This window comes from Phyllobates terribilis, unplaced genomic scaffold (assembly GCF_046119375.1).
Source record: "Phyllobates terribilis strain yellow unplaced genomic scaffold, ASM4611937v1 Scaffold_110__1_contigs__length_5578470, whole genome shotgun sequence".
NCBI classification, from domain to species: Eukaryota; Metazoa; Chordata; class Amphibia; order Anura; family Dendrobatidae; genus Phyllobates; species Phyllobates terribilis.
This window is the reverse complement of record NW_027362870.1, coordinates 547,636-569,391: the sequence shown is the minus strand read 5'-3', so window position 1 is coordinate 569,391 and position 21,756 is coordinate 547,636. Positions and strand designations below refer to the sequence as shown.

The 21,756-nt window shown below is 49.8% G+C and overlaps 1 long non-coding RNA gene across 1 annotated transcript in view; it reads right to left on the bottom strand.

Moving 5' to 3' along the window:
- LOC141201382 (uncharacterized) overlaps nt 1–17,216 on the bottom strand; it is a 1,200,242-nt gene extending 1,183,026 nt beyond the window's left edge. Inside the window, exon 1 of the long non-coding RNA XR_012272934.1 lies at nt 17,101–17,216. This is a non-coding gene — a long non-coding RNA (uncharacterized lncRNA). The remainder of the gene's footprint in view (nt 1–17,100) is intronic.
- Nucleotides 17,217–21,756: the final 4,540 nt, after the last annotated feature.

Below are 21,756 nucleotides of genomic sequence, written 5' to 3'. Positions count from 1 at the left end.
AGATATCCATATGCATGTATGACCACTTCTCCACCTCATCTATATTTTTGGAGTGCTAGTTAGAGTTAAGGAGTCCACCAATTGTGCAAATATATGGGATCCCAGAGATGGAACACAGTGCACTGCTGGTACTTACTCGTTCTTGCGCCAACTTATTTACTCTATTCTTTTTTCTGAAATGGTGAATTCATGTGAGAACTACCAGACACAGACAAGTACAGTGTCTGGAAAAAGTATTCTTTCCCCGTGAACTTTTCCATATTTGTTCACGTTACACCCACAAACTTAAATATATATAATTGGTATTTTTTATGATATACTAACACAAAGTAGCAAGTATTTGTGACGTGTAAAGGAAATGATACATGGTTTTCTAAAAATTTTAAAAATATGAATCTGGAAATTGTCATCTGCCCCCCTAAGTCAATACATTGTAGAACCATCTTTCACTGCAATTACTGCTGCAAGTCTTTTGGGGTATGTCTCTACCAGGTTTGCACATCTGGAGGCTGAAAATGTTTGCCAATTCTTCTTTGCAACTTAGCTCCAGCTCAGTGAGATTGGATGCGGATGGTTTGTGAACAGCAAGTCTTGCCACAGATTCTCAATGGGATTTAGATCTGGACGTTGACATGGTCATTCAAACACATGAATATCCTTTGACTTTTCACCTTTCTCACCTCTCTCATATATCTATTTATGCAGTCTCCCCTGTTCCAAGTCTTATTTTCACATAGCGCGCCTTGGGTTCACTGCGCATGCGCACGGTGGAACGCAACTCACCGCTCTCTTTCAGTATGATACCGGCGCGTCACATCCGGCCGACGGTGGAACGCAGACTGCACTGCATCTTTCGGCCGCGGTGGTCCAGGTAACATCTATCAGCCATCACCATTCATACTTACCTCTTCCTGTTCTGGCGCATATAAAATGGGACACATTTCCCATGTGCATACACCGGCACACTGACTGTTAGTTATGCCACATGGACGCACCCTGGTGATACTCCTGGATTCAAATAAGTAAGTTGCACAGCTGTATACTCAGTTTGATACTCTCTGATACGCACTCTGAGGACTCCAGTTTCTTTTTACCTTTGGGGCATATTTATGACTTTTCATATATTTCACTATTTCTCCAAGTATTCTACCTCCTGCTTTGTTCTGAAATGAATACCTTTGGAATTCTAAGTTTGCCAGTTCCCCTTTTTTTCATTATTTGGCATTGGATGATTTCTTACTGATTATTTTTATATTATAGGTACAATTTGCGCTTGAATATGACCGCCTATGCTTAAAATAAGTGACCCACTACTTGGCAACCTTGCATATGAGCTTTATGTATGTTTGGAAAAAAATATATGTATGTAATATGTATGGCTCTATTATTTGTGTGACCATATTAAATGTAGTATTCATATTTTTCATTGACACAGATAACCTTGATAAAGGCAATTAGCCGAAACAAAACGTTCCGGTGGTTATTATCTTGTTACAGTCACTCTTTGGAATTAAAAAAAAATTTCTTGAAATGATATACAGTTGTTTTTTCACTTATTAGTGCCGGAGGTTTAGTTAAGATATTAATGGACTATTTTCCTCCTGAGCACAAAAATTTTTTTTTAAATAGTGTGAACCCTTATTGTTCTTCTGATATCCTTTGACTTAAACCAGGGATGCCAAACTCAGAGAGCCAAAATGAAAAACTTGGACAAAATGACGGGTCAACCGGTATACAGTATAATGGGCCCCACATAGTCCTCCATACAGAATAATGGACCCCACATAGTCCTCCATACAGAATAATGGGCCCCACATAGTCCTCCATACAGAATAATGGGCCCCACATAGTCCTCCATACAGAATAATGGGCCCCACATAGTCCTCCATACAGAATAATGGACCCCACATAGTCCTCCATACAGAATAATGGACCCCACATAGTCCTCCATACAGAATAATGGGCCCCACATAGTCCTCCATACATTATTATGGGCACCACATATTCCTCCATACAGAATTTTTATGGCTTGCTTTCAAAAAACGCTTTATTTTTGCCACTCTTCCATAAAGACCAGATTTCTGGACTAGTAGTTGTCCTGTGGACAGATTCTCCCACCTGAGCTGTGGATTTGCAGCTCCTCCAGAGTGACCATGAGCCTCTTGGCTGCTTCTCTAATTAGTGCTCTCCATACAAGGACTGTCAGTTTAGGTGGACGGCCATGTCTTGGTAGGTTTGCAGTTGTACCATACTACTTAAGTTTTTTTTATTATCGATTGAACTGTGCTCCGTGAGTTGTTCAGAGCTTGGGCTATTTTTTTTATAACCTAACCCTGCTTTACTCTTCTCCATAGCTTTATCTCTGACCTGCCCGGTGTATTCATTGGTTTTCATGATGCTGTTTGATTCCTAATGTTCTCAAATAAACCTCTGAGATCTTCACAGAACAGCTGTAGTTATACTGACAATAAATTGTACGCAGGTGGACTCAGTTTACTCATTATGTGACTTCATTGGTCACTCAGGATTTTATTTAGGGGTAGTAGACTACAGGGGGCTGAATACAAATGTGGCGCCCTGCTGTGCATTGGTGCCACAGATCCTAGAGGGGTGCATGAACGGATTCCTCCACAAGAGGCCCTCATAGCATACACACACCTCCACCTTCCACCTCAGACCACCAGAGGGAGCCCGTTAGGGATATAAAAAGGGAAGGTGGAGCTAGGCAGTCAGTCTGGAGAACAGTTTCCTCTGGGACAGAGCTAGTTCCAGTCTGTGAGGATCCAGTCTGTAGAAGGAAGCCTGTTGAGAGGAGCTCCTGCAGTAGCCATCCGGCAGTGGAGCACAGTCCAGACTCATTGAGCTCAGGTAGTGAGCCCAAGGCGTGACGACGCCATAAGAGCGGTGAAGAGTAGCGAGGCCTACTGCCAGTGTGAAGCCTAGTGAGGGCCCCGAGCAGGATGAAGGCAAGTGGAGTAAGCGAGCTACATAGGGGACAGAGGAGCTTAACCAGCTCACCCCACAAGCATTTACCGGACACCGGGTCCACGTCTGCAAGGATCTCTAGGACCAGCAGAAACAACTGGGATCCCTGGCGAACTACATGTCCCAGGAATACCAAAAGCTGACCATAATACCAGGGTCAGGAGTCACTGAGGCCCAAGAAACCAGGGAGTGTGAACTCCAACAGAAGGCCCTACCACCAGGTCAGCAGGTGCAAAACAGAGACCAAGTAAGGCCTAGCTTCAGGCAGGTCATAAACTTACTAGGAAAAGGCAAGAAACAGGAGGCCCCACACCCGCTCACTGGGGAGAGTCCTGAAATGCACCCTTCACCTTACAGTACCCCGGATCGTGCCTGAAAACACCACCAGTAAAGGTACTGAAGTGAACTGTCGTGTGTGTGCCTATTCTTCCTTTGACCCGGCTGGGTCCCCTCTGTCCTGCATCCCTCCTCCTACGCTGCCCTGAGGCCCCGCTCCACCTGTGGGGAGCAGAACCAACTAAGCTGCCTGACCACCGGCCTCAGAGGACTGTAGCAGCTCTGGTGAGTCTCACCAGACACCACAGGTGGCGTCACGAACTTTCCCCTTTTCCCATACACCTTTCCCCCAATTCCTTGCTTTTTTTTAAGAGTGACCCCAGGGTACGGGCCCGGGAGCCGGCCACCGCGGCATCCCCCAAAACTAACAGCAAGGCCCGGGCGCCGAGTCCCCATCCCTTGGGCTCGTCATCTCTTCCTGGCGTCACGAACAGGATCCTGTGCCCGCTGCAACGACGGAGTGTTGTGTTCGTTGCCACCGGGTACTGTGCGCCTTTAATCAAAAACTGTATATTTAACTGTGGCGAAGATTGCCGCCATTGTTGGGCCGCCGAGCGGGAAGAAGGGCGTAACCGCGGGAAACTGAGAGGCGTACCTGCTAAAGCGCGCGAAGCCTCGGACACGCCCCACGCCTCGACGTCAAACCAGGAAGCGCCAGGTCCTGGAAGGAGCGCCGGTGAACGCTCTGAAGTAGGACGCAATCGACGCAAGGTCCTGAAGAAGAACGTCACCTGCGGAGCTGCAGCCTACCAGAAGAAAAGAAGAGAAGGTAGGCCACAGTTAGCTAGGGGGGGCGACAGAATGTCCGAAGAACAGCACAACACCGGAATACCGGTTAACCTCCCTGATGCTAAACTTGTGCCTGACGCCGAGCAGGCCGAAGCAGCCGCTCCACCAGCAGGGCCTGTAACCCCTGTCATACCCATGGCCCTACCGTACATCCCCGGAGCGAAGTGGCTCCCCCAGTACAGCGGCAAACCAGATACCCTGTCTGGATTTAAGTGGAAAATATGCGGTATACTGGATACGTACTCTATGACAGGCAAGCAAAGAGCCGCTGTGGTATTAGGACAATTAACCGATGCTGCGGAGCAAGAAGAAGAAACCTGGTCGGCCGCAGACCAAGAGTCAGTGTCCGCAATCTTTAAAAAGTTACAGACTTTCTTTGAGAATCGTACTGAGACAGACCTCCAGATGAGGTTCTACAACTGCTCTCAGCAACCGGAGGACAGTGATCGGGACTATGCCTGGCGTTTACAAGGGGCCCTGCGAGCTCTGAAACAGGTTAGTCCAACCAGCATCAATAATGAAAATAAAATGCTGAAGGAACAGTTTATCTCCAGAGGAGAGCAGGACTGTGCGTTGGTGGTCCCTGGATCATCCAGATGCCACCTTTGACATCCTTAAGGACATGGCTACAAAAGGACTGCAGCCCCTAGAAACAACTAGTATCCAATGTTACCAGGGTGGGGCCACCCCAGTGCCTGCAGCATCCACCTTTTCCCCAGTGGCTGCTGAAGCCAAGGTGCAAGCAACATCCCCTAGTGAGCTGGACAGCCTGCGCTCTGAAGTGCATCAGTTGAGCAAAACCCTGACCACTGTACTGAGAACCCTGCAGCTGCGGACGGAGCCCGAGGAGGAAGGAAGGATCCTGCTAGCCGACAGCCCTGAGGATGTCCCCAGGATGAGAAGGAGGAAGAGGACAACGCCACCCCCTGGGAGGATCAGCGACCAACGCCGTCCACCGAAGGACCCTGTCTGCCACCGCTGCCACAAGTCAGGTCACACCATCCAGAGCTGTCCTTTAAATGAGAAAACCCTGGGGCCGAGGGCCGACACCCAGGAGTAGACTCCCCAGGCCCAACAGACTGGTACAGCAGGTTTGTGGGAGGAAGACCTTTCCTGTCCGTTGTGCTGGACGGCATTGCGACATCCGCTCTGCTGGACACAGGATCTCAGGTAACCATTATGCTTGACGTCCTCTACAAAAGGTTCTGGTCCATGGATGACCTAAGCCCACCAGCTCCAAACCTTTCCGTTTATGCCTCAAACGGCCTCCCCCTTAACCTAGTCGGGGTTAAGGATGTGGCAGTAAAGGTGGGAAGAGTGGAACTGAAGGACCAGGGACTAATTGTAGTAGAGACTAATCCTGATGATACAAATTTGTATATGGTACTTGGCACTAATATTGTTAGTAACTTTCTGGGAGAAGTGGTGTTCTTGCTCCAACAGATAGCTGACACTGCCAGACCAGGGCAGAGGAGGGTACTCGAGAAAGAGACCCGAGCCCTTATGTACCAGCAACAGGTAAAGCTAACAGGTGGTGAAATTGGTAATGTACTGGTGACAGACCCGGTACCCATTGTGATTCCCCCGATGAGTGAAATGCTGATATGGTGTAGAGCAGCAATAGGTCTCAAAGGACGGAGCTACCAGGCGGTAGTAGAGCCCCTTAGCTCCGAGCATAGGCCTACACTCTTGACTGCCAGAGGGGTAGTGGATGTACGCAATGGGAGGGTGCCCGTACGCCTCCTAAACTATGGGGAGGATGAGATTAGATTACCTTGCTACGCCACTGTTGCCAAACTGTACACAGTAAATAACAACTCCATACACACGGTGGAGTCCTTAACCTCACCAGACGAAGTGGAGGATAATGACCCGGCAACCCAGGTGGAGGATTGGTGTCAACAGCTCCATGTTGGGACAGACACCACTACTGCTCATCAGAAGCAGGGTGTACACCGGGTGGTTCAGGAATACGAGCAAGTATTCAGTAAGCACCCACTTGACTTTGGGAGGATTAAGGGGGTTCAACACCATATCCCCACAGGTGACCATCCACCCATCAAAGAACTTTACAGGCCTATACCACCAGCACACTACCAGAAGGTGAAGGAGATGTTGCACGACATGAAGAAGGCAGGGGTAGTAAGGGATAGTTGTAGTTCCTGGGCAGCTCCCCTAGTTCTAGTCAGGAAAAAGGACGGAAGCATGAGAATGTGTGTAGATTACAGACAAGTAAATCGCATTACACATAAAGATGCATACCCTTTACCACGTATAGAGGAATCCCTGGCTGCCTTAAAGTCTGCAAATTACTTCTCCACCCTTGACCTCACTAGTGGGTACTGGCAAGTAGCTGTTGCTGAGGAGGATCGGGAGAAGACGGCCTTCACCACCCCGATGGGACTCTGCGAGTTCAATAGTATGCTGTTTGGACTCTGCAACGCCCCCGGAACGATCCAAAGATTGATGGAGTGCTGCCTGGGACACCGCAACTTCGAGACTATACTACTATACCTGGATGATGTGATAGTATACTCCAAAACGTATAAGGACCACTTGAAGCACCTGGCGGAGGTATGCGAGTCGCTGTCCCGATGTGGGATGAAGTTGAAGCCCTCAAAGTGCCACCTGCTCAAGAGAAAGGTACAGTAACTGGGGCACATCGTCAGTTCAGTGGGAGTAGCACCAGACCCGGAGAAGGTCACTGCCATCCAGAAATGGCCGGAGCCGAATTGCCTCAAGGAAGTACGTCAGTTCCTGGGACTAGTCGGGTGTTACCGGAGGTTTGTGAAGGACTATACTAAGAAAGCGGCGCCTCTGCAAGACCTCCTGGTAGGACAGTCCCCCAGAGGCAGAAATCCCCCGTTCCAGTGGGGTAAGGAGCAAGCTGAATCCTTTAAGGTGATGAAGGAGATCCTGACCGGCGAAGAGATCCTAGCCTACCCTGACTACAGCCAACCGTTCCTGCTGTACACTGATGCCAGCAACGAAGGATTAGGAGCTGTACTGAGTCAGAAGCAGAATGGCAAAGAGAAGGTGATCGCCTATGCAAGCAGGAAGCTCCGCCCGACCGAGAGGAACCCAGAGAACTATAGCAGCTTCAAGTTGGAGTTCCTGGCCCTGGTCTGGGCCATCACCGAGCCGTTCAAGCACTATCTACCCTCCAGTAAGTTCACTGCCTTCACTGATAACAACCCCTTGACTCATCTAGAAACAGCCAAGCTAGGAGCCTTGGAGCAACGATGGATGGCTCGGCTGTCAAATTACCAATTCACTATTAAGTACTGGGCGGGCCACAAGAACGCCAACGCCGATGCCCTGTCCAGGATGCCTCACCAGTCAGACACTGAAGAAGAAGTGGACGACCTGGAGGAGATTGAACTACCTGCCTTTCATCAGAATGGGATGGTCCACGAGCAACGAGCCTCCAGGAGGCCTCGCGGTAACACGTTAAACCCCCTGCCTCACCACAGCTGGAAGGAGACTCAGGACAGCGACCCGGTTGTCAGCCGTATCAAAAAACTGATAGCCCAGGAAGGTTCCTCCCTGGAGAAGGAAGCGTCTCTCCAAGCCAAGCCGCTGTGGAATGAGAAGAGCCGGCTGTTCATCTATAGAGAGAAGCTGTGCCGGAGGTACGTCAACCCCAAAACCCATGAGATGGTATGGCAGACAGTGGTGCCCAAGACAGACATCCAGATGGTGTTGGAAGCCTACCACGATCAGGCGGGGCACTTCGGCTGGAAGAAGCTAGAGACCCTGCTGAAGTGTCTGTTTTATTGGGTGTAACGGGTCTGGGAGTTGGAACCACAGAGCAACTATACAAAGGGGCAGTCCTTGTAAGGAAGCGGGTGACACCCCGGGAAGGCGGGCAGGCAGTCACGGCTAGTGACGGGGACAGTCTCTGGGAAAGAGGGCAGGAGATCACGGCCAGTGACGGGGACAGTCTCTGGGTAAGAGGGCAGGAGGTCACGGCAAGTGACGGGGGCAGTCTCTAGACAGGCGGGTTGTCACGGCAAGTGATGGCTAAGCCTCCAGGTAGGCTAGCAGGCAGGTAGCGGGTGGACGCTCCCAGGTGAGCGGGCGAGAGTCTCTGGACAAGCGGGTGGTCACAGCAAGTGACGGCTGAGCCTCCAGGTAGGCAAGCAGGCAGGTAGTGGGTGGACGCTCCCAGGTGAGCGGGCGAGAGTCTCTGGACAAGCGGGTGGTCACAGCAAGTGACGGCTGAGCCTCCAGGTAGGCAAACAGGCAGGTAACAGGTGGACGCTCCCAGGTGAGCGGGCAAGAGTCTCTGGACGGGCAGGTGGTCACAGCACGTGACGGCAGAGCCTCCAGGTAGGCTAGCGGGCAGGTAGCAGGTGAGCGCTCCCAGGTGAGCGGGTAAGATTCTCTGGACAGGCAGGTGGTCACAGCACGTGACGGCAGAGCCTCCAGGTAGGCTAGCAGGCAGGTAGCAGGTGAGCGCTCCCAGGTGAGCAGGCAGACGGATCCATAGACAGACTGGCAGGGCTGGTAGGCAGACTGTCGGACCGCAGGAATAACAGCAGATAGACACGAGTCAGGCAGGTATCTGGCAGGAAACTGGCAGGTAACTGGTAACGGGACCTGAGGGCTGAAGCAGAGTGATGAACTATGCTACAACATTGCTCGGGCACCTCCATTTTGGAGGAGGTGCCTTATATATGGTGAGTCCTTAGGACGGCGCGCGCGGCCCCTTTAAGAGAGGGGGAGCGCGCGCCCTAAGCACAGTGGCAGGGAAGCAGCGCGCGCTGCCAGCAGAGCGGGAGGAGGACGCCGGGCACGGAGCAGAGAGGTGAGGGGAACAGCGTCCCTGCCTAGCAGGAGGCAGGGACGCCGACGCTACATTGGGTAGGAATGCACAGTTCTATTGAGAGGTGCTGCCAGAATTGTGGACCCTGTAGCCTCAGAAGAAAAGACTGCAGCAGCCAGAAGGCACCCCTGCAACCCATCAAGACGACTCGTCCCCTGGAGATCGTGGCCCTGGATCATGTCAAGCTGTCACCCAGCAGGTCAGGATATTCCTATGCCCTGACCATGGTGGATCACTACTCCCGGTTCCTGGTGGTCGCCCCCGTCAAGGACCTGACGGCAGAAACTGCGGCGAAGACATTTCAGGCGTACTTCTGCAGGCCCCATGGATACTCGGAGCAGATGCTGACAGATCAAGGCCCAGCCTTTGAAGCCGAACTGTTCAAGGAGTTCTGCCATCTGTACAGGTGTAAAAAGATCAGGACTACACCGTACAACCCCCAAACCAACGGTCTCTGTGAAAGATGAATAACATCGTCATCGACCTGCTGAAGACCTTACCACTAGAGAGAAATCAGTGGCCAGACCTACTACCTGACCTGATAGATCTGTACAACCACATACCTGTGAGTTCCACCAATTGTACTCCAGCATATCTCATGCGAGCCAGACCCGGGAAGTTGCCCATGGACCTGGAGCTTGGTGTAGTAGTACCAGAAGCAGATATGTCCACTGAGGACTGGGACACGACCAGACAGGAGCAGTACAGAAGAGTACAGGCCTGTGTCGAAGACAGTCTCACTCGGGTAAGGGACAAGCAGGAAGCCCACTACAATAAAGGTGCGCCCGCAGAACCCTTCACACCAGTAGAAGTGGTGTTAAAAAGAAAAAGGAGAAACCACAAACTTGATGACAAGTGGGAGAGAGAACCCTACAATGTGTTAAATTCAAGATTCGATAATAGGAAGACCTGCCTAATTAGTAGAGACGGAGGAATAACGACTGCAACGGTATCTAGAGACCATCTGAAGTTGTGTCCAGACCTGCTAAAGCCCCAAGAAGAAGTGCCTCTCACCGTAAAGGAGGAGCCTAAAGAAGCAGTACTCCATACTGACTTAGGAGATTTCCCGGCAGATTGGCCTCAACTAGGAAGAGCAGTAATAATACCTGTGATCCACTTCTTTCAACAGCCAGAAAACCCTCCACAGCAAGTAGAGCCTGTAAGTGCTTCAGAAGAGCCTGCTCAAGAAAAATCCCCGGAAGAAGGATCCCCGGTTTGAGCAGAGCAAGAAGGCCCAGCCAATGGTATACTTGCCAGTCCTGTAGAGAGGTTAAGGCAACCCTGCAGTTCCCCAACACTTAGAACTGACAGAATGGGAGGTAGTGCAAATACTAGTGCCTCACACATCCCAGTACCACGTAGGTCGACGCATAACACACGAGGTCAGACCCCTGTCAGATACAGAGAATAGAGAAGGAAACTCTGACAGTGTAAATAGTTGCCCCTGGGGTATTATATTGTGTATTTTCATGTATATGTATTTATTAACTTGTTGTTTTGCCTTATAATGGACAATTTAAGTGAAATGGACACTTTTCCTTGTTACCTTTAGTTACCCATCAGGGTACATAAAGAACTTTGTGGCTGAGGACTATGTGCAGCCCAAAAACTGCTTCTTGTAAATAATTGCACTCCCTGGAGTGCCCCTTTAGGTGACCTCGGAAGAAAAACCTGTCTGGTGTGGGACTAACGGAGGTCCGACTCAGGATCTCCAAGCCCTGCAGCCATCCCAGGGCCTACGTTGAGGGTTTGGGACAGGTCCCTCAAGCTACCAAGTACTCTACCCTGTGAGATGGACATCCTGTAGGGAACCTCACCAGAAGAGACTTGAATTCTGAGGTTGCTTATTGTATATATGTATATATTTGTTATTTATAATGTTTTATTATGTAACGTTTAAGCAAAGTGCCTCCCATAAAGGGAAGAGTTATTGTATTGTTGCTATAAAAAGTACTTCAGTCAGTACTGAGCTTTGCTAGGGGGGGAATGTGGCGCCCCTGCTGCGCATTGGTGCCACAGATCCTAGAGGGGTGCATGGACGGATTCCTCCACAAGAGGCCCTCGTAGCATACACACACACACACCTCCACCTTCCACCTCAGACCAGCAGAGGGAGCCCGTTAGGGATATAAAAAGGGAAGGTGGAGCTAGGCAATCAGTTCCTGCAGTAGATGAGCCTGAGAGAGGTCAGCCTGCAGTGGAGCTCAGTCTAGAGAACAGTTTCCTCAGGGGACAGAGGTAGTTCCAGTCCCTCTAGAGAGAGTTCAGACTCATAAAGCTCAGTCAGTGAGCTTAAGGCGTGCCGATGCCATAAGAGCGGTGAAGAGCAGCGAGGCTTATTGCCAGTGTGAAGTCTAGTGAGGGCCCTGAGCGCGGCCGAAGGCAAGTGGAGTAAGCGAGCTACGTAGGGGGCAGAGGAGCTTAACCAGCTCACCCCACAAGCATTTACCAGACACCGGGTCCGCGTCTGCAAGGATCTCTAGGACCTGCAGAAACAACCGGGATCCCTGGCGAACTACATGTCCCAGGAACACCAAGAGCTGCCTGTAATACCAGGGTCAGGAATCACTGAGGCCCAAGAGACCAGGGAGTGTGATCTCCAACAGAAGGCCCTACCACCAGGTCAGCCAGTGCAAGACAGAGACCAAGTTAGGCCTAGCTCCAGGCAGGTCACAAACTTACTAGGAAAAGGCAAGAAACAGGAGGCCCCACACCCGCTCACTGGGGAGAGTCCTGAAATGCACCTTTCACCCGACAGTGCCCTTGATCGTGCCTGAAACACCACCAGTAAAGGTACTGAAGTGAACTGTCGTGTGTGTGCCTATTCTTCCTCCGACCCGGCTGGGTCCCCTCTGTCCTGCATCCCTTCTCCTACGCTGCCCTGAGGCCCCGCTCCACCTGTGGGGAGCCGCACCATCTAAGCTGCCTGATCACCGGCCTCAGATGACTGTAGCAGCGCTGGTGATCCTCACCAGACACCACGAGTGGCGTCACAAACTCTTTCCTATCCCATACACCTTTTCCCCTCCATTCCTTCTTTCTTTTAAAGAGTGACCCCAGGGTACGGGCCCGGGAGCCGGCCACCGCGGCGTCCCACAAAACCAAACAGCAAGGCCCGGGCGCCGAGTCCCGATCCCTTGGGCGCGTCACTTCTCTCAGCACTCCCATCATTGCTCTCTCCTAGCCCCCTCCATCATTGCGCTCTCCCAGCACCCCCATCATTACTCTGTCCCAGCACCTCCATCATTGCTTTCTCCCAGCCCCACATCATTGCTCTCTCCCAGCCCCCCACCATTGCTCTGTCCCAGCACCCCCATCATTGCTCTCTCCCAGCAACACATCATTGCTCTTCCCTTCCCCACCATCCCCATCATTGCTCTCCCCAGATCTATCAGCCCCATTATTGCTCTTCCCAGCCCTATCATTCCTCTCCCCAGCCCCATCAACCCCATTATTGCTCTTTCCAGCCCCATTAGCCCCATTATTGCTCTTCCCAGCCCCATCATTCCTCTTCCCAGCCCCATCAGCCCCATTATTGCTCTCTCCAGCCCCATCATCCCATCATTCCTCTCCCCAGCCCCATCAACTACATTATTCCTCTCCCCAGCCCCATCAGCACCATTATTGCTCACCCCAGCCCAACTATCCCATCATTGCTCTCCCCAGCCCCACCATCCCCATCATTGCTCTCCCCAGCCCCATCATTTCTCTCCCTAGCCCTACCATCCCATTATTCCTCTCCCCAGCCCCATCAAGCCCATTATTCCTCTCCCCAGTCCCATCATTCCTCTCCCCAGCCCCATTATTTATCTTCCCAGCCCCATTAGTCCCATTATTCCTATCCCAAGCCCCATCATTCCTCTCCCCAGCCCCATCAGCCCCATCATTGCTCTCCCCAGCCCCATCAACCCCATTATTCCTCTCCCCAGCCCCATCAGCCTCATTATTGCTCTCCCCAGCCCCATCAACCCCATTATTCCTCTCCCCAGCCCCATCATCCCTATTATTGCTCTCCCCAGCCCCATCAACCCCATTATTCCTCTCCCCAGCCCCATCAGCCCCCTCTCCAACCCCAATATTCCTCTCCCCAGCCCCATCATTGCTCTCTCCAGTCCCATCAGCCCCATTATTGCTCTTCCCAGCCCCATCATTCCTCTCCCCAGCCCCATCCCCTCCCCAGCATTTCAGTAAAAAAAAAACAACTTACCTCAGCTCGCTCCCCTGCAGCAGCATCCTCCTGGTTGCCGGCAGCTTTCTTCCTGACCCAGGCGCGCGCTGCATGATGACGTCATCAAGCTGCGCGCGCCTGGGTCAGGGAGGAAGCAGAGGACGAACCCTCCAGCTCCGCTGCTATTCTCCTCCTGACAGCAGCGGAGCTGTAGGGATCACTCCCTGACCGCCGCGTGCAGGGAGCAGCTGCACCTTGCGGGCCCCTTGATGCAGCTGCATGGTGGGGACCCGGCACAGCTGCACCGGCGGTGGTATGTCCACCCCTGGACTGCTATGGGGCCCCCGCGGCTCACAGGTCCCATAGCAGTCGCGTGGTCTGCCGCCATTGGCAGTACGCCACTGTGTACGGCATATACAGTGTGTGTGTGGTGCGTACGGTGTATACAGAGTGTGTGTGTGTGGTGCGTACGATGTATACAGAGTGTGTGTGTGTGGTGCGTACGATGTATACAGAGTGCGTGTGTGTGGTGGTGCGTACGGCATATACAGTGTGCGTGTGGTGCGTACGGTGTATACAGAGTGCGTGTGTGTGGTGCGTACAATGTATACAGAGTGTGTGTGTGTGTGGTGGTGCGTACGGCGTATACAGTGTGTGTGTGTTGTGTACGGCATATACAGTGTGTGTGGTGCGTACGGTGTATACAGAGTGCGTGTGTGTGGTGCGTACGATGTATACAGAGTGCGTGTGTGTGGTGGTGCGTACGGCGTATACAGTGTGTGTGGTGTGTACGGCGTATACAGTGTGTGTGTGGTGGTGCGTACGGCGTATACAGTGTATGTGGTATGTACAGCGTATACAGTGTGTGTGTGGTGTGTACGGCGTATACAGTGTGTGTGGCGTGTACAGCATATACAGTGTGTGTGTGTGTGTGGTGTGTACGGCGTATACAGTGTATGTGGTATGTACAGCGTATACAGTGCGTGTGTGGTGCGTACGGCGTATACAGTGTGTGTGTGTGTGTGGTGCGTACGGCGTATACAATGTGTGTGTGGTGCGTACGGCGTATACAGTGTGTGTGGTATGTACTGCGTATACAATGTGTGTGTGGTGTGTACGGCGTATACAGTGTATGTGGTATGTACAGCGTATACAGTGCGTGTGTGGTGCGTACGGCGTATACAATGTGTGTGTGGTGCGTACGGCGTATACAGTGTGTGTGGTATGTACTGCGTATACAATGTGTGTGTGGTGCGTATGGCGTATACAGTGTGTGTGTGGTGCGTACGGAGTATACAGTATGTGTGTGTTGCGTACGGCGTATACAGTGTGTGGTGCGTGTGTGTGTGTAAATTAACCTTAAAGTGTAAATCAACTTTTGGGACGTTTTTTAATGTGATTTAGGGTCATTAATTCTGAGCAGATTTGTGGGGACCCCAATCCTTTGCTCCTTTGCTTAAAAGACCCCCTAGAAGAGCGCAGCTCAGTAGATAGGAGAGTACACTGAGCGGAGCAAATGCAGCAGAAAGTCACAGTCATGTCTCCTCACCTCTTCACTTCTAAGAGATCTTTTGAGTGATCAGGGTCTCAGATTCGCACTAATCTGCTCAAAATTATAGGACCTAAATCATGTAATATATATCCCTAAATGTAAGTTACTTTTTAAACGTTTAATAGTTCCACTGCTTGCATCTAATCAGTACATTGGTTCCTATATGGTCCACAGTCTGATGATGACTGGTAACAACTCCCAGTATCTCCTTACCATTGCTAAGGACATACTGGGAGTTGTAGTTAAGTCCTCCATTCTCTGGAATTCCTATTGTTAGCAATGCCCTTCCTCCACCAATTGCAAATACAAAGGATCCATCCATGGGGTGAGATATTGGGAATAATTGAATCGTTCCTACATTTAAAAAAAAAATAAAAAATCTCCTATTCTTAATAATTACCGTATTTTTCGGACTATAAGATGCACTTTTTTCCTCCAAAATTTTGGAGGAAAGTGGGGGGTGCGTCTTAAAGTCTGAATACTATATTATTGTATGGCCGCATGGCGGTGGGTGTGGGGGTGCCGCAGCGGGGGATCAGCGGGGCACAGGAGGCAGCAGCCAACTGCTGCAGCCTAGCTGTGCCCGCTACTAAAGAAAATGAATATTCCCTGCTCCCCATACCCATGGGCGCGGAGAGCAATGAATATTCATTTCTCTTAATAGCCGGCACACTGTAGCCACAGCGCGGCTCCTGCTGCGCTCTGTGGTCAGTGTGCCCGCTTTTAAAGCTCATGAATATTCGCTACAACCCACTCCCATGGGTTGTAGTGAATATCTATGGTTAATAAATCGTTAATAAATAACATTTCCCACATGTCTACTTTACATCAGCACAATTTTGGAACCAAAATTTTTTTTATTAGGGAGCTATAAGGGGTAAAAGTTGACCAGCGATTTCTCATTTTTCCAACAAAATTTACAAAACCATTTTTTTAGGGACCACATCATATTTGAAGTTACTTTGTGGGGCCTTTATGACAGAAAATACCCCAAAGTGACACCATTCTAAAAACTGCACCCCTCAAGGTGCTCAAAACCACATTCAAGAACTTTATTAACCCTTCAGGTGCTTCACAGGAATTTTTGGAATGTGGAAGAAAAAAATGAACATTTATCTTTTTTCCCAAAAATGTTATTTTAGACACAATTTTTTTTTTTTCGCAGGGGTAACAGGAAAAATACGCCAATACCCCATATGTGGGGAAAATACAGTGTTTGGGCGCACGGCAGAGTTCAGAAGGGAAGGAGCACTGTGTGACTTTTTGAACGCAAAATTGGCTGGAATTGAGAGCGGACGCCATGTCGCGTTTGGAGAGCCCCTGATGTGCCTAAATAGTGGAAACCCCCCACAAGTGACCCCATTTTGGAAACTAGACCCCTCAAGGATTTTATCAAGGGGTATACTGAACATTTTGAACCCAGAGGTACGACACAGAATTTGATAACATTAGTTCATCAAATCAGGGGCGGACACAGACTGTAGTGGGCCCCTGTGCAAGAAATTTTTGGGGCCCCCCCCCCTCCCTTCATAAGGCAACAAAGTTATGTAAACATAACCCCCCCATGTGCATCTCTCACCCCCCCATGTGCAGCTCTCATCCCCCCCATGTGCAGCTCACCCCCCCGTGCATCTCTAATGCCCCCCCGTGCATCTCTCATCCCCCCCATGTGCATCTCTCATCCCCCCCATGTGCATCTCTCATCCCCCCATGTGCATCTCACCCCCCCGTGCATCTGATTCCCCCCACTCCTAGTTAATTAATTGTATTTAAAAAAAATAAAACTTGTTATACTTACCCCCATGCGATCCCTGCAGAATCCTGGCGCTCGTCCACGTCGCTGCCACCAGGTTCTCCTGACGTTCGGCCATGTGACGGCGCCACATACATAGACAGCAGCTTTTATTTTGGCCAAAAGATTTTTAAAGCCGCCACCACGATAAGGTAGACTCTTCTGGCCGGGCCCTACTCTAACCTATTAAAATTTTCTTAAAATATCCAATACTCTTTTTAGATATATTTTTATTTAGTTTTCTTTAAGGGAATGTGTCATATACATTTTTTTTTAAAATGATCAATAATACCACATACAGGGAATACCGCCACATCATGACCAGACCACATATTACCACAACATAGTGACCGAATAATACCACACAGAAGGGAGAAAAACTGCCACACCATGACCAGACCACATATTACCACCACATTACTAATATTACCACCGCATTGCTAATATTACCATAAGTGTCATTATACACGGGAGCTCTATACATGGTATGTATAATGTAAGTGTCCAGGTAATCTAGTGATCACCAGTGACATTATACACAGGAGCTCTGTATATAGTGTACAGGTAATACAGTGATCACCAGTGACATTATACACAGGAGCCCAGTACATAGTATATAGTGTAAGTGTACATGTAATACACTGACTCACTGGTGACGTCTCTAGGTGAAGTCCTTCAGCTACGCTTTTCTCCTTCATCCAGCACAGACCGCCATCACGTCTTCCAGCCAGGACTCGTCTCTGCATAAAATAACACAGTTATCTAGAGCACATTCCCCAACTTCTACATTACGCAGCTGAATACAGACGTGCATCCACCATCAATATATGGTTAGTTATTATGCAACCTACCATTCCAAATATAATTGTAATCCACCACGGTGCCCCCATTAACTGTAAATAGGCACTTAATATATAATTTAATTAGAACCTCTACTCTTTCCGCCAATTTGTTACCAGTTACACTCCTGCATCCGCAACGCCCCCTACTCTATACTTTCTGCTCCCCGCATTCATTATTTACATGCAACCCCCTGCCCCAATTCATTATATCATGTCCGTGCTCTCCCCACCCCATCATCATTTACTCTCCGCCACCCCACATTCACTATGTGCAGCTCATTATCCCCCTACTCCCAATTCCCCCATGTGCAGCTCTTATCCCCCCCATGTGCAGCTCTCACCCCCCCATGTGCAGCTCTCAAACCCCCCCATGGTGAGCTCTGAAACCCCCCCCATGTGCAGCTCTCAAACCCCCCCCATGTGCAGCTCTCATCCCCCCCCATGTGCACAGCTCTCATCCCCCCCATGTGCACAGCTCTCACCCACCCCCCCATGTGCACATCTCTCATCCCCCCCATGTGCACATCTCTCATCCCCCCATGTGCACATCTCTCATCCCCCCCATGTACACATCTCTCATCCCCCTCCCCCACATGTGCAGCTCTCACCACCCCCCCATGTGCACATCTCTCATCCCCCTCACCCCCATGTGCACATCTCTCATCCCCCTCCCCCACATGTGCACCTCTCTCATCCCCCTCCCCCACATGTGCACCTCTCTCGCCCCCCTCCCCCACATGTGCACCTCTCTCATCCCCCTCCCCCACATGTGCACCTCTCTCATCCCCCTCCACCACATGTGCACCTCTCTCATCCCCCTCCACCACATGTGCATCTCTCATCTCCCCCCCCACATGTGCATCTCTCATCCCCCCCATGTGCATCTCTCATCTCCCCCCCCGACATGTGCATCTCTCATCTCCCCCCCACGTGAATCTCTCATCCCCCCCCACATGTGCATCTCTCATCTCCCCCCCCCCACATGTGCATCTCTCATCTCCCCCACCACATGTGCATCTCTCATCTCCCCCCCCCCCACATGTGCATCTCCCATTCCCCCCACTCCTAGTTAATTGTATTTAAAAAAAAATAAAACTTGTTATACTTACCCCCATGCGATCCCTGCAGAATCCTGGCACTCGTCCAAATCGCTGACACCAGGTTCTCCTGACTTCCGGCCATGTGACGGCGCCGTCACATGACCGGAAGTCAGGGGAATCATGAAGGCGCTGCCGCAGCAGCGCAGCGCTGAGATGTCCTGGACCCGGCGCTTAGCATGGGGCCGGGGGCCCCATGAGGAGAGAGATGCACAAGAGGGGGGCCCCCAACGGGGCTCAGAGGGGGCCCCTACAGGCCGGGCCCCATACTGGAGTCAGGACAGTCATGCCCTGATGGCGGCCCTGCTGGAGGCTGGAGGGGCCCCCTCTCCCTCGGGGCCCCCGTTCAATGAACGGGCTGCACGGGCGGTAGTTCCGCCCCTGCATCAAATTGAATAAGTTGTCATTAGTCTTGAGTGCAAGTGCTCGCTACTTGAGTTTGCATTGGGTACTCAGGTATGCACCATGTACTGACATGCTCAAGTCCCCGCTCGCATGCTTCACGGTTATTAGACACCCCAAAAAAAACATCTAGGGATCGCTCGTGCATGGCAGTCAATCCCTGCGAGGTTTTTTGTGGCCACGAAGCATATGGGGCGGAGACTCGAGCATGTCACTTGAGCACCCGCGATACTCGGTGCATACCCGAGCACCCGATGCAAACTCAAGTAGCGAGAACTTGCGCTCAACACTAGTCACCATATTGTCATCTTTTTTTTTTTTACTTTTGAAAAAAATCCCAAATCTAATACAAGCCTAACCCCAACCCTAATACAACCCCAACCCCAACCCTAACCCTAGCCCAACCCTAACCCTAGCCCAACCCTAACCCCAACCCTAATACAACCCTAACCCTAGCCCACCCCTAACCCTAACCCTAGCCCAACCCTAACCCCAACCCTAACACAACCCTAACCCTAGCCCAACCCTAACACAACCCTAACCCTAGAGTTTATTTTTCACGCCGTTCCTCGTGCGGTATAAGTGATTAGACGGCTTTATTATTCGGGTCGGTGCGATTACAGCGATACCAGAATCATATCAGGTTTTTATGATTGACAGCTGTCACACACTAAAAGACGCATTTTTTTGTAATATCTAGTTTTTGCATCGCCATATTTTGAGAGAGAGCTATAATTTTCCATATTTTGGCCAGCAGAGCCATGTGACAGCTTGTTTTTTGCGGGACGAGTTGACGTTTTTATTGTTGCCATTTTCAGGCACTTGACATTTTTTGATCGCTTTCTATTCCGATTTTTGGGAGGCAGAATAAGCAAAAAACAGCAATTCCAGAATTGTTATTATGTTTTTTTTTATGCTGTTCCACGTATGGTGAAATTGATAAGGCAGCTTTATTCTTCGGGTCAGTACGTTTACAGCGGTACCACATTTATATCGTATTTCTATGTTTTGGCGTTTTTACACAATAAAAGTTATTTTATAGAAAAAAACATTTTTTGCATCGCTTTATTCTGAGAGCTATAACTTTTTTATTTTTTGGCTGATGGAGCTGTATGGTGGCTTGTTTTTTGAGGGACAAGATGACAGTTTTCAGCGGTATCATTTTTATTTACATTCGTCTTTTTGATCGCGTGCTATTCCATTTTTTGTTTGGCGGTATGATGATAAAGCATTGTTTTTTGCTTCACTTTTTATTTTTTTTTTACCATGTTCACTAAAGGGGTTAACTAGTGGGACAATTTTATAGGTCAGGTCATTCCGGACGCGGCGATACCAAATATGTGTTCTTTTATTGTGTTTGTTGTTTTTTTCCTAATAATATTTATTGATGGGTACATTATATATTTTTTTTTTTTGGTGGATTATTTTTTTTATTTTTTTTTTATATTTTTACATTTTTTTTTCCATTTTTTAACACTTTTTGGACTTTTATTCTGTTTCCCACTATGTGACTTTCACTTTTTTTATTCTGATCGCCTGTATAGCACAGGGATGGAGCACCATCCCTGTGCTATACAGGCTGTCAACGCTGCAGATGCAGAAGATACTTTGGTCATGCACTGCGCATGACCAAAATATCTTCCTGCTGTCTGATGACCTGGCTGTTGTCATGACGACATCCGGGAAGCTGCGGCAAACAGCGCTGGAGAGGTGAGTATTGCGATCACCTCCCCTTGCCCCCGCAATGTTGCAATCGACTTCGATCGCAGCATTGAGGGGGTTAATGTGCCGGGAGCAGTGCGGGACCGCTCCCTGCACATAGTCACAGCTAATACCTGGTGCTATCAGCTGACACCCGGCGGCGATCGCCCCGCACCGCTTGTGTGCGGGCGCGATGGCCATATGACCTATTATTACTTCATTGGTCCAATCGGCCCAGGTCACCATGACGTACTATTAGGTCACACATCAGAAAGGGGTTAATTTTTAGTGTATTATTGGTTTTAATGATTTTTAATCATGAAGTTTATATGTAGATTTATTTATTTCTAAAGCCTGTATGCAATTATCAATCACATCAGTGCCTATCTATTTAAAGCATTCGGCGTGGTATACATTCTGGAATCACCTGATGAAGGGGACAGATCGTCTCTGAAACGCGTTATGTGTTGAATAAATCGACTTCTCTTGCCTAACCTGGTGGTTCCTAACTCAGAGCGTGGCGACCTGTGGATCTCCACCACCCACTATTCATTATCTTTCGCTGTATCATGGCTCCTGAGCATGATGCCGGAGAGGGCAGAAGGTGCTGCAGTGCTCCAGGACCGCAGTCATTACCGCTTAGTATCAGCTTTGTATCTGGCATGCACACCTACCAGAGGTGAGTGGAATACCTCTCACCCCTCCATCTACAGTGCCTACAAGTAGTATTCAACCCCCTGCAGATTTAGCTGGTTGACACATGCGGAATTAACTTGGCATTGTGACATTTGTACTGTAGATCAGCCTGGAAGTGGGAAATGCACTGCAGCAAATTTTGTTTTTGTTTTTTTTTTTTGTTTTTTTTTTAAAACGTTAAAAGTTAATTCAGAGTGTCATTTATTATTCAACCCCTCAAACCACAAGAATTCTGTTTGGTCCCCCTAAAGTATTAAGAAGTAGTTCAGGCACCAAGAATAATGAGCTTCACATGTGTGGATTAAAGATCTCTTTTGCCAGCCTTTTCTGACTATTTAAGACCCTCCCCAAACTTGTGAACAGCACTCAGACATGGTCAACATGGGAAAGACAAAGGAGCATTCCAAGGCCATCAGAGACAAGATCGTGGAGGGTCACAAGGCTGGCAAAGGGTACAAAACCCTTTACAAGAAGTTGAGCCTACCTGTCTCCACTGTTGGGAGCATCATCCGTAAGTGGAAGGCTTATGGAACTACTGTTAGCCTTCCACGGCCAGGACAGCCTTTGA